The following is a 10,978-nucleotide window of genomic DNA, read 5'->3' on the forward strand; positions in this document are numbered from 1 at the left end:
TCTTTCTTATTCTATAAACTCTCTCTTAAGCATCATCCATTCTCACACTGTTTTAACCACCTATAAGTTGATAGCATCCTAATCTCTATCTCCAGCCTAAAATCCTCTCTTTATCTCCAGACCAAAGCTGCCAAATGCCCACTGAACAGCACCAATTGTGTGACCCAAACCCATGTCCAAGGCTACTGATCTTATTCTCCCCATATATCTGATATTCCTAATGTGATTCCTATCTTGGGAAGTCATAAACCTAGGAGGTATCCTTGACTCCATCACTTCTTCATCCCCTACATCCATCTGGCCACTAACTCAATCACCTTAATATAGCTGGAATTCATCCTGTTCTCTCAAGCACCACTGAATTTTCGGAGTTCTGTCATATCTAATGGAAATGTTTGCCTTACTCCACTACAATTCATTCCTCACATTGCCTCACGAAACTGATCTTAACTTTCTTCCACTTAAAATCTATTACTCATGGATCACCACAGCCTCCAGAATAAAGCTAAAAATGGCTAACATGGTGTGGAAGAGAGCTTTCATTACTTACTCCTTGTTTACTTTTTAAAGTTCATCTCTCTATTCTCTCTCTTAACACATTAGGGGTCTATGTTCTGTCTCTAACCTATCTGTTTGTCCTCACTGCTTTCTTGTGCCTGGAATGTCTTATTCTCTAATATCACCAACTAATTCCTACTCACTTTCAAACTTTAACTGAGATGAAAATTCCTCCATAAAGCCTTCTCTGAATCTCCTCAAACCTCACACACAGTTTTCTTCTATCCCCCACTATACTATGTAAACAACTAATCATAATGTTTATCCCATTGTATTTTGGCATTATTTATGGAGTCCATGCAATACTGTAAGTTCCTTAAAGAAAATTTAAGGACCTAGTATCGAAGTAGTTGCTGTCTTTACTGAACAAAGGAATAAATAAAAAATAGAGAATACAATACCTTTAATAACTAAGAATCTTTAAAAAAATCACATTTACTTAAATGTTTCAACAATTAAAAACATTTAATAAAAAGTATCCTCCATTCCTTTCCATGTGTATGTCCTAATAGCATATACTAAAATCAGGTTTGGTTACATAAACCAACATGCGCAATGATTGGAAAGCAAAGTAGAACTTAAGACTACATTATGAAAGTAGGTAGGCCAAATAGAAAGGCTTGTCAAGAGAGAAGGGAAAGATAAACCCTGGCAACCAAAAAACTTCATAATAAAACTACAGTTACAACACTCATAATTACTGTATGACATTTGTTCAACATACTTATCAACCAAATTAGCAAGAACTCATCTGATCAAAAGGAGAATAGAAGATACCTTCGAAGGCATAAATCTCCAGTTTAGGAGCTTCAGTGGAAAGCTTCATTGGTCTCCAGGCAAGTGAAAAGATAAGTCTTTAAATAAATAATGGTAATAAACTGACCATCTATGCAAGTTGAATTCTCAACTTCCTTTGGCCTAAAGAAATGTTTTCCCATCATGAACAGTGGAAAGCTATACAGTATTTAAAGTCAAGGGTTTTGAAACATCTTCAAAATATATAAAACTAAAGTAACTCAGACTAATTAAATGAAAACCAATATAAACTTTTAAAATCATAAATGCAATTTTATTACTTCCAATATGACCTGAGTAGGGAAACAACAACAACAACGAGGCCAGAAGTACTTAGAGGGTTATAAAAACTATATGTTGGCCGGGCGCGGTGGCTCAAGCCTGTAATCCCAGCACTTTGGGAGGCCGAGACGGGCGGATCACGAGGTCAGGAGATCGAGACCATCCTGGCTAACACCGTGAAACCCCGTCTCTACTAAAAATACAAAAAACTAGCCGGGCGAGGTGGCGGGCGCCTGTAGTCCCAGCTACTTGGGAGGCTGAGGCAGGAGAATGGCGTAAACCCGGGAGGCGGAGCTTGCAGTGAGCTGAGATCGGGCCACTGCACTCCAGCCCGGGCTACCGAGCAAGACTCCGTCTCAAAAAAAAAAACAAAAAACAAAAAAAAAAAAAACTATATGTCAATCCATTGTTTGAAAACAGATGGGCTCTTCCACATCACTTAAAATTTTGTTGTTTCAAATCATTTACATGGAGGAAATTCACAAATATCCCTTGTCCCTTGTCCGATTAGCTTAGCAAATCTTGTTTTATCATGTGGAAATAGTAACAAAACCTCCATCAATCTATTACTAATTGTGAATCACAGACTTATACTCATGTAAGTATAGCATACTTTATTATACATCTCTAGATCTATAGATTTCTCATCTCCTAAAGAAATACATACTACCCACTTGATCAAAATTTAAATTATCACCCTAATTTTCCTTTTGTACTTAAACCAAGTTCATTGTTATACATCAAGAAAAACTGATTAAGATCAAGTTTTGCTATAGACTAATAATCCTGACACTATTATTTCCTTAGACTTCCTCCAAATATAGTTATTATTTCTCATGGTGTTTTTTTTTTGTTTTTGTTTTTTTTTTTCTGCTAGAATGTTAATGTCCTCAGCTCTTGAATTTTCCCCCTTAACCTTCTAATCTTGATCAGGTCCATTTCTAGAACTGAAAGATGTAGCACTGACATGAAGGGATCGCTTGAGGTCAGGATTTTGAGACCAGCCTGACCAACATGATGAAACCCCGTCTCTAATAAAAATACAAAAATTAGCTGGGTGTGGTGGCATTCGCCTGTAATCCCAGCTACTTAGAAGGCTGAGGCAGGAGAATCACTTGAACCCGGGAGGCGGAGGTTGCAGTGAGCCGAGATCGCAGCATTGCACTCCAGCCTGGGTGACAGAGTGAGACCCTGTCTCCAAACAAAAACAAACAAACAAACAAAAAATGTAGCAAATGCAAATATTTAAAAAGTTATATTTTCTTAAATTTTCCAAACTCTTGATAGTGATATACACAATTTAATTCAACTAATCATTTGTGGACAATATCCCAAAAGTATCATGAACCTAAGAATATTATGCCTCAGACTGTTTCATAAATCATTTTAGACAGGGGTGGGGGGGTGGGGGGGAAGGCCAAACGATTTACTGGTAAGCACCATCAATCAGTCAACAAATGAAAAACTCTGGTTACACCTCCACGAAAATTTTGATTTCAAACTATTTATTGACCTGGTTATCAGGCGTTAACTGGAGGCAACAATCAATTAAAATCCAGTAAATCTGGGGTTAATGAAACAAATATTAAAATAGATACAATATTGATAAATATTAGCCACGCAATGGTAACTTCCTAACATTGATTAAGTAAGCATTAATCAAGGCAGAGGTTTTAGCTTCCACTAATCTATAAAAGCAAGGCAAAATGCTTTCAAAATTGCATTTTTATGCAATTGTTTCAATATCATACCTTTGTATGTAACATTAAAAAGCTCATGATTACTACATTTCAAAATTTAGATGAGTCACAGTGCTTTCTACGCAGGAATTGGATGTGAATCAAAATTGTAAACATGCACTTGCTTGGTAGTCAAAAAGTGAATGTGGACAGACACAATGTACGTTGACACAGTAAAACATAATCATAAAATACATCCTGTGTTTTTAAAATAGTTACTTCCTAACTGCTAACACATTTCAGGAAACATACCATCTACCCCTCCTCTCTTTGAAAATCTCAAAATTATACTAATCCCATTCCCCTTCTTACAGATAGGCCACTGAAACCTAGAGCCATTACTTATACAGTTATCAGGATTACACCCTCAGAGCCACCATAGTTTAAGGGATACTAGAACCTGAAAATTAAAAAAAAAAAAAAAAAAATTGCAACTCAAATCTAGACAATAAAACTAGCATATAAACTGTAAGAAAACGCAGGAAATGCCGATTTTAGTATCTGGTATGAGGCTGACCATCAAGGAATCCATCAAAAAAGTTTGGAAAGTATGAATGAATGAGTGCAGGAAATTGGCAGGATTTCATTGATTTCAAAAGCTCCAAATTCAGGAACCACACTGAGAGATCAGGACGCCACAGCTGAAACTAAAACTCATGAAGGGTAAGTGCAACACAACTGCACGTCTCCACACGTTAGCTGCTGCGAAAATTTCAAAACATACATCTAATACACGCTTTCTTCAGGTAATTGCCACAAGTGCGGACGGAGCCAGAGAACTACGAGGCTGAAAACAGGCCCTGCTCACCCATAAGCCTTTGCATTATAAGTGGACATGATCTGAGTGAGTCACCGGGAATGAGAAGGAGAGTCACCCAGGCCAGGCAGGACGCGGCCAGAAGCTCCTGCTCTGTCCCCAACTAGGGAACCGGTCGAAGGAGAGTGGGACGACTGCAACCTGCTGCAGCAGGTATGCAAGAAGCGCGCCGACCGGCTTCCGAGTTGGGATCCCACTGAGCCCCACCGCAGCCACCACAGCCAGCCCTGCCCATGTATCTCGTAGCTCCGTAACCTCATAAGGCCTAGTCCTCCAGAAGCTGAGAGCCCCGTCAGGACCGGACGAGGGCAAAAAGCAGGTCCTGCCCCGCTCCCGGCTGCCCCTCGCCGCGACGCGGCCTTGCCGCCACATGCTCCACTGCCCCGTCTCCCAGCTCAGCCCCAGCCCCGCAGGGCCTCAGCCGCCCTCCATGCAAGCCGACGGGCCGCAGGCGGCGCGACCCAGCGGTTCCCGAGCAGGGGGCAGCGGTGGCAGCCCGCCGCCCCGCACGGCTTACCTCCCTTCTGCCACAAGCTCAGCCCAGCGCCGGCTGCCTGACGTGGCCCGCCCCGCCGCCTCGAACACCCGGGGGCGGGGACTGCAGAAGAGAGCCAATGGGCTGCACATCGCGAGGCCCTGTTCCACCTCCTCCGCCTGTGGCCCGCCCTCCCCGACTCGCGCGCACGCGCGTCTGAGGCCCGGGCCGCGCACTGCGGTTGGAAGGCGGCGTGGGCGGCGGACCGGAGCTCCGCAGCTGAGCTGGTGCGGGGAGGGCTGCGCGCGGGGGCTGGCTGAGGAGCAGCACCGCAGTGAGGAGTTAGCCCAAGGAAAAGCATATTAAAGGAAACTGCCTAGAGATGCCACTGCAGCGTGCCCGGGTAGTCCTGTTGGCAGCCTGCCCCTATGCAGCTTTTGGCGATGCAAAACGGCTTCTTGGTATTTGGAGATTTTGTTTCCCGGGGGAAATAAATAATACTGATAACATTAAGGATTCAGAAAATTTAAAGCAGACAGCCGACTTGCCGCGAAGACACTTCGTTCTTCGCCTAGTACCTACGGCTTGGTGTCTTTACTTCACTTGGCCAACACAGAACACTGCAGCTCTCCACGCCACTGTGGTATATCCACTTGTTAGATAGTCCTGAGGGCGTTCTAGCCCAAGTGTTTCTGTTGATGTAATCTAGGGGGAACTGGCGCGAGTAATTATTGCCTGTTATTGCTGTTACGATTTTGCCCAATATTTACTGAATGATAAACATGTATTTTCTCCTGGGGCGGGGTGGGAGCTCCCACGTGAGAAGGCTGTGACAGACAGACAGCAGCCACGATGAAACACGCTGAAAAGAGCCAGCAGAAAAAATGAGGAGAGACTGGTATAACGGAGTGGAATTCCGGTTGTGGATGACAGAATGGAAATTATACGCAAGATGAAAGAGTTAAGGCAAATTACTCTAAAAATATCTGACTTAGTTGTTTCTAAACCCTGGGGCACCCTTAGGGGGAAAAAAAAAGTGCCTGGGTCTCCTCACTTGGTTGAAAAAGCTCTGCTGCGGGACCTTGACATTGATATTTTTCTAAGTTTCCAAAGTTATTTTAATGTGTAGACAAGAAGTTCTGTCTCTCATTTGTAGGAAGTGTTTGGTTCCCCATCACCTCAGATAAGTAATTGTGTATCACAGACCGTTATCAATGTTCCCAATAACAGACTATGCATTCACTCTCTAAGAATTTATCTAAATTAATTTTGGGGCCAGGTGGGCTGGCTCACGCCTGTAATCCCAGCACTTTGGGAGGCCAAGGCGGGCTGAGTTCGAGACCAGCCTGAGCCACATGGTGAAACCCCATCTCTACTAAAAAAAAAACATACAAAAATTAGCCCGGCGTGGGGTTGCGCGCCAGCAGTCACAGCTGCTCTACTCAGGAGGCTGAGGCAGGAGAATCGCTTGAACCCGGGAGGCGGAGGTTGCAGTGAGCCGAGGTGGCGCCACTGCACTCCAGCCTCTGATGGAGTGAGACTCCGTCTCAATCAATCATTCAATCACTCAATCAATATTGAACCTACTTCAAGGTATTCAACCTCTGTTTTCCTTTGCGTGAAAGGAGTTTTATAAGGCTTATAATTCCCTTTTTATGAACATTGATGATATTCTCTTTCAGTCTTCCAAATGCACCAGTATTTCTTTTAGGACTATTTTAATATTTTTTCTTCTATTCCTATATTTCTTGAGGCTCATTAGTCAAAATGATAATTAAACACATAACTATGTAAACAGCGCTGTTCTAAGTATATAAATTTATTTAATCCACAGAACAACTTTATGAGGCAGTTACAGTTATTACCCACATTTTATAAATAAGGAACTTGAGGTACAGCAGGTGAAGCACCTTGACCAAGGTCATGCACCTAGCTAATGGCCAGGCCAAAACTTGAATCCAAGCACCCTGGTTCTCAATGAATAAACGTACTGCCTCTGTTGTAGAAAGCCTGGTTTTAGGAACACACAGGGAAATGCCCATTTAAAGAATGATGTTGAGTCTACTTTTGACACTGACTTAGCATGTTCAAGCTGCTATAACAAAATATCTTAGACTGGGTAATTTATAAACAATAAAAATTTATTGTTCACAGTTCTGCAAGCCGGGAAGTCCAAGCAAGGTGCCAGCAGATTTGGTGTCTGGTGAGGTTCCATTCCTCATGGATGGTGCCTTCTGTGTATCATCACAGGGTGGAAGAGGCAAATAGATTACCTGAAGCCTCTTTTATAAGGGCACTACATGAGTCGTCATAACCTAATCACCTCCCAAAGGCCCCACCTCTTAATCCTGTAGCATTGGAGATTAGGCTTCGACATATTAATTTTGGGGGACACAAACATTTAGACCATAGCAGACATCTATCCTAGATTCAGATTTTGGGCAGGATTGAGGGACTTGACTATTAAACTTGGAGCCTAACTTAGACTTGACGGCTTTTACTGCAGATCTAGGGTTAAGCTGGAAGTCCATGGGCTCACCCACTCCTCCTGGGGTATACTCCTTCCATACAGGAACTGCAATTCAGCAGGAATCATTTCACCTTTTATTTAATCTAATGCTATACCAGGCCCTGTGGTAGGCACAGGAGATACCAAGTTGAAAGATATATTCTAGAGCTTTATGGAGCCAGCTCATTCTGGAGACCAAGTCAGCAGCCACCAGATTGATTCTGACAAGACTACAGAGATAGACTTTTAGAATGAGAAAGGATCTCAGAAGTTACCAGTCCATAACAAAGTTTTCTCTGACAAATTCTGAAATTAAAAAATATGGACAATGTATTAAGTTTTCACAAAAATAAGAACCCTGGTTCCCTGACTCCTACTCCTATCCTCTTTCTACTGCATACCTACTGAATAGCCTGCTTTACGCACTGGGATATAAATTTTTAAAAATTTAAATTTTTTTTGAGACAGAGTCTTGCTCTGTTGCCAGGCTGGAGTGCAATGATGCAATCTTGGCTCGCAACCTCCGCGTCTCGGGTTCAAGCGATTCTCCTGCCTCAGCCTCCCAAGGAGCTGGGCCTACAGGCTTGCACCACCATGCCCCGCTAATTGTTGTATTTTTAGTAGAGACGGGGTTACACCATGTGGGCCAGGATGGTCTTTATCTCTTGACCTCATGATCAGCTCACCTCAGCCTCCCAAAGTGCTGGGATTACTTGCACTCAGCCAATGAACCACTGCACTCAGCCAATAATAACAAATTTTTAAAGAAATTAAAGTGAAGGCTGGACAAAAACATTAGAACAGGTTCTAATAGTCCATCTATGTTGTTAGCCAGGAGGGAAAGGATTCTGCCTGCCTAATTAATCATAAAACTAAATAGCTTACTTTCCTTCTGAGCTGAAAGCAAAGAATGGAGCCTGAAGGAATGTAGCTACAATTTATAGTTAAATTTTAATTGAGGTACAATCTAGGAAAGATCAGTTTAACTTAGTTGGGCAAACCTACATTTGATGCAGATATTTGTAGCTCTACACAGCTGGTTCACTGACTTTCAGCCTGAGGAATATTTCTGAGAAACAGCAGAGAGAGGGTGGTCCTTCAGAGGGATTATAAGAGAATCACCTTCATTCATGTAACCTGTGGAGGGTGCGCTAGACTTAATTCCAGAAGGCCCAGCTCTGATGCAAATTTCAACTGAAGGATTAAAACACCTTTCAAATCTATATATTCTGGAATTGTACATGCAAAACTCTGCCTTTTAAATATTTAAGACAAACTACCGTCTTTAAGAGGTAGGCAGGCAGATAGTATTTCTGTTCAACTCCTTGTATTATTTCCACTGAAGTAGTTAAGCAGTTCTCTATTGTATAAGACCCTTTAGATAAGTACACGTTTTGAAGTCAGTGTAGAAGGGCCTATTGACTTTAACAACAACAAAAAAAGAGAGTAAGAAAAATGTGCCCACTCCCAAGTCATTAACAGAGCTGAAAAGAATATGCTAACAAAAAAAAGACACTGTAGTCTGAATCCTGTACTGTAAGGAAGGTCATGTCACCCACAGCATCAGGAGAGAGACACAAAGCCTTGAACTCAGGCCCAAGCATGCTGGGCTGGCTCAACACGCCCACGCATTCATCATCAGGCACGAAGACTGGGAGGAGAAATTCAGTACTAAATCACAGAGCTCTAGTGTCAGCACATCACAGAAAGCAATCTTATTAGATTTAATTAGATGTATGTGGCTCCAATGGCTCCCCATTTCTTTCTAAGTAAAAGCCAAAGTCCTTACAAAAGCCAGCAAGGCCATACGTGATCTCCTTCCCCTGCACCACACACGTCCATCCCCAACACACACACACACACACACACACACAGGCAGAGTGTCTGTTGCCCCTTTGACCTTGTCTTCTACACACCTCCCCAACTTACTCAACCTGCCTCCTGGCTGCTGCAAGATCTTGGCAATTCCTCCCCAGATATCTTTGTGACTTATTCCATCAGATCATTCAAGTCTTTGCTGAGATGTTACCTTCTGGATAAGGCCTTCTCTATCAGTCAGGATCCCAGCAAGAAACAGATGGTACAATCAAATTAGGAAAAATTGAAGAGTTTAATAAAAGCCTATAAACAGAGGTATGAGCAGGGATTAAAAAGATCACAAGGGAGACTCAGTAACATTGGGTGCCCCAAATCACCCCTGAGCTGAAAGCAGAAAGGAGAGAGAGTAGTTACAAAACACAAAGAAGCCATGTTTGGGGCATTTGGTCAAGTAACACAGCCAGTCCACAGTGACACTACAGGGAGGGGGTTCAGGGAATTAATATCGTCATTTCCCTCATTCTCCTCTCTCTTGATCTCCTGAAGCAAGGGGAGCCTGTGCTGCAGTTCATATAATTCAGCCTCCTGCAGCACTGTGAAGGGGCAAAAAGTGAATATCTGACACACTTACCTTGGTCACCTATAACAATTAGAGATTGCTGTGTAACAAACCACCCCAGAACTTAGTGGCTTACAATCACAAACATTTATTCATTCTCAGGATCCTGTGGTTTCCTAGGAAATTCATATTTAGGCTGGTTTTGCTGGTCCCTCCTGGATCTCTTTACATATCTGCAGTCAGCTTAAAGCTTGGCTGGTCTAGGATGACCTCATTCACATGCTTGGTAGTTTGCTCAAGGTCAGCTCAGACAATAAGAATGATGTAGCCATGTATCCCTACTAACTACAACCAATCACTTTTCTTAATAACAAGACAATATCAGATCCTTACTAATATTGACATACTATGTAATCCCCATGCTAAAAGTAACCCAAATTTTTATTTGACTCAGCAATGTTCCCCGCCCCAAGGGATAAAATATGATTGATCTAAGCTAGCAATTTCTTTCTGAAATGGACCAGACAGTAAATTTGCCTCAAGTCTCTTTTTGTTCTTCCTGATATAATGTTTTTAATTCTTGGAGGTGCTGAGAGGATTCAATAAAGCAAAGGATATATAAAAACTTCAGTATATCTACATATACACACACACACACACACACATATTTTTTTTATCCATTCATCTTTTGACAAACACAGGTTGTTTCCGTATTTTGACTACTATGAATAATGCTGCAGTGAACAAGAGTGCAGATATCTCTTTGAGTTGCCAGGTTCATTTCCTTTGGATCTATACTCAAAAGTGGGATTGCAGTATCAGACATAGTTCTATTTTTAGTACTTTGAGAAACCTCCACACTGTTTTCCATCAGGGCTCTGCCAATTTACATTTCCACCAACAGTATGTAAGCATTCCCTTTTCTCCACATCCTTAACACTTGTTACCTTTTCTAACAGGTTTGAGGTTATATCTTATTGTAGTTTTAAATTTCTCTGATGATTAGTGATGTTGAGCATTTTTTTTTTCCTATACCTATTGGCCATTTGTGTGTCTTCTTTGGAGAAATGTCTATCAGATCCTTAGTCCATTTTTTAATAAGGTTATTTGTTTTTTTTGGGTTTTTTTTTTTTTGCTATTAAACTGGGTTCCTTGTATTTTTTATATTAACCCTTTATCAGATAAATAGTTGGCAAATATTTCCCTCATTCTGTAAGTTGTCTCTTAACTGTGTTGTTTCCTTTGCTGTGCAAAAGCTTTTTGGTTTGATGCAATCCCACCTATTTTTGCTTTCATTGCCTGTGCTTTTGGGGTCATATCCAAAAAAAAAAAAATCATTGCTCAGAACAAGGTCAAGAAGCTTTCTTCCTCTTTTCTTCTAGTAATTTTACAGCTTTAGATCTTATGTTCGAATAAGATCTTATGG

At 41.7% G+C, this 10,978-nt stretch overlaps 1 protein-coding gene across 1 annotated transcript in view; it reads right to left on the reverse strand.

Moving 5' to 3' along the window:
* The window catches only part of FOCAD (focadhesin), a 315,281-nt gene extending 310,264 nt beyond the window's left edge, over positions 1-5,017 (reverse strand). The window contains exon 1 of the mRNA XM_025360104.1: positions 4,709-5,017. The gene's annotated coding sequence lies outside the window, so the exon portion shown is untranslated. The remainder of the gene's footprint in view (positions 1-4,708) is intronic.
* Positions 5,018-10,978: the final 5,961 nt, after the last annotated feature.

This window comes from Theropithecus gelada, chromosome 15 (genome assembly GCF_003255815.1).
Source record: "Theropithecus gelada isolate Dixy chromosome 15, Tgel_1.0, whole genome shotgun sequence".
Taxonomy (NCBI): Eukaryota; Metazoa; Chordata; class Mammalia; order Primates; family Cercopithecidae; genus Theropithecus; species Theropithecus gelada.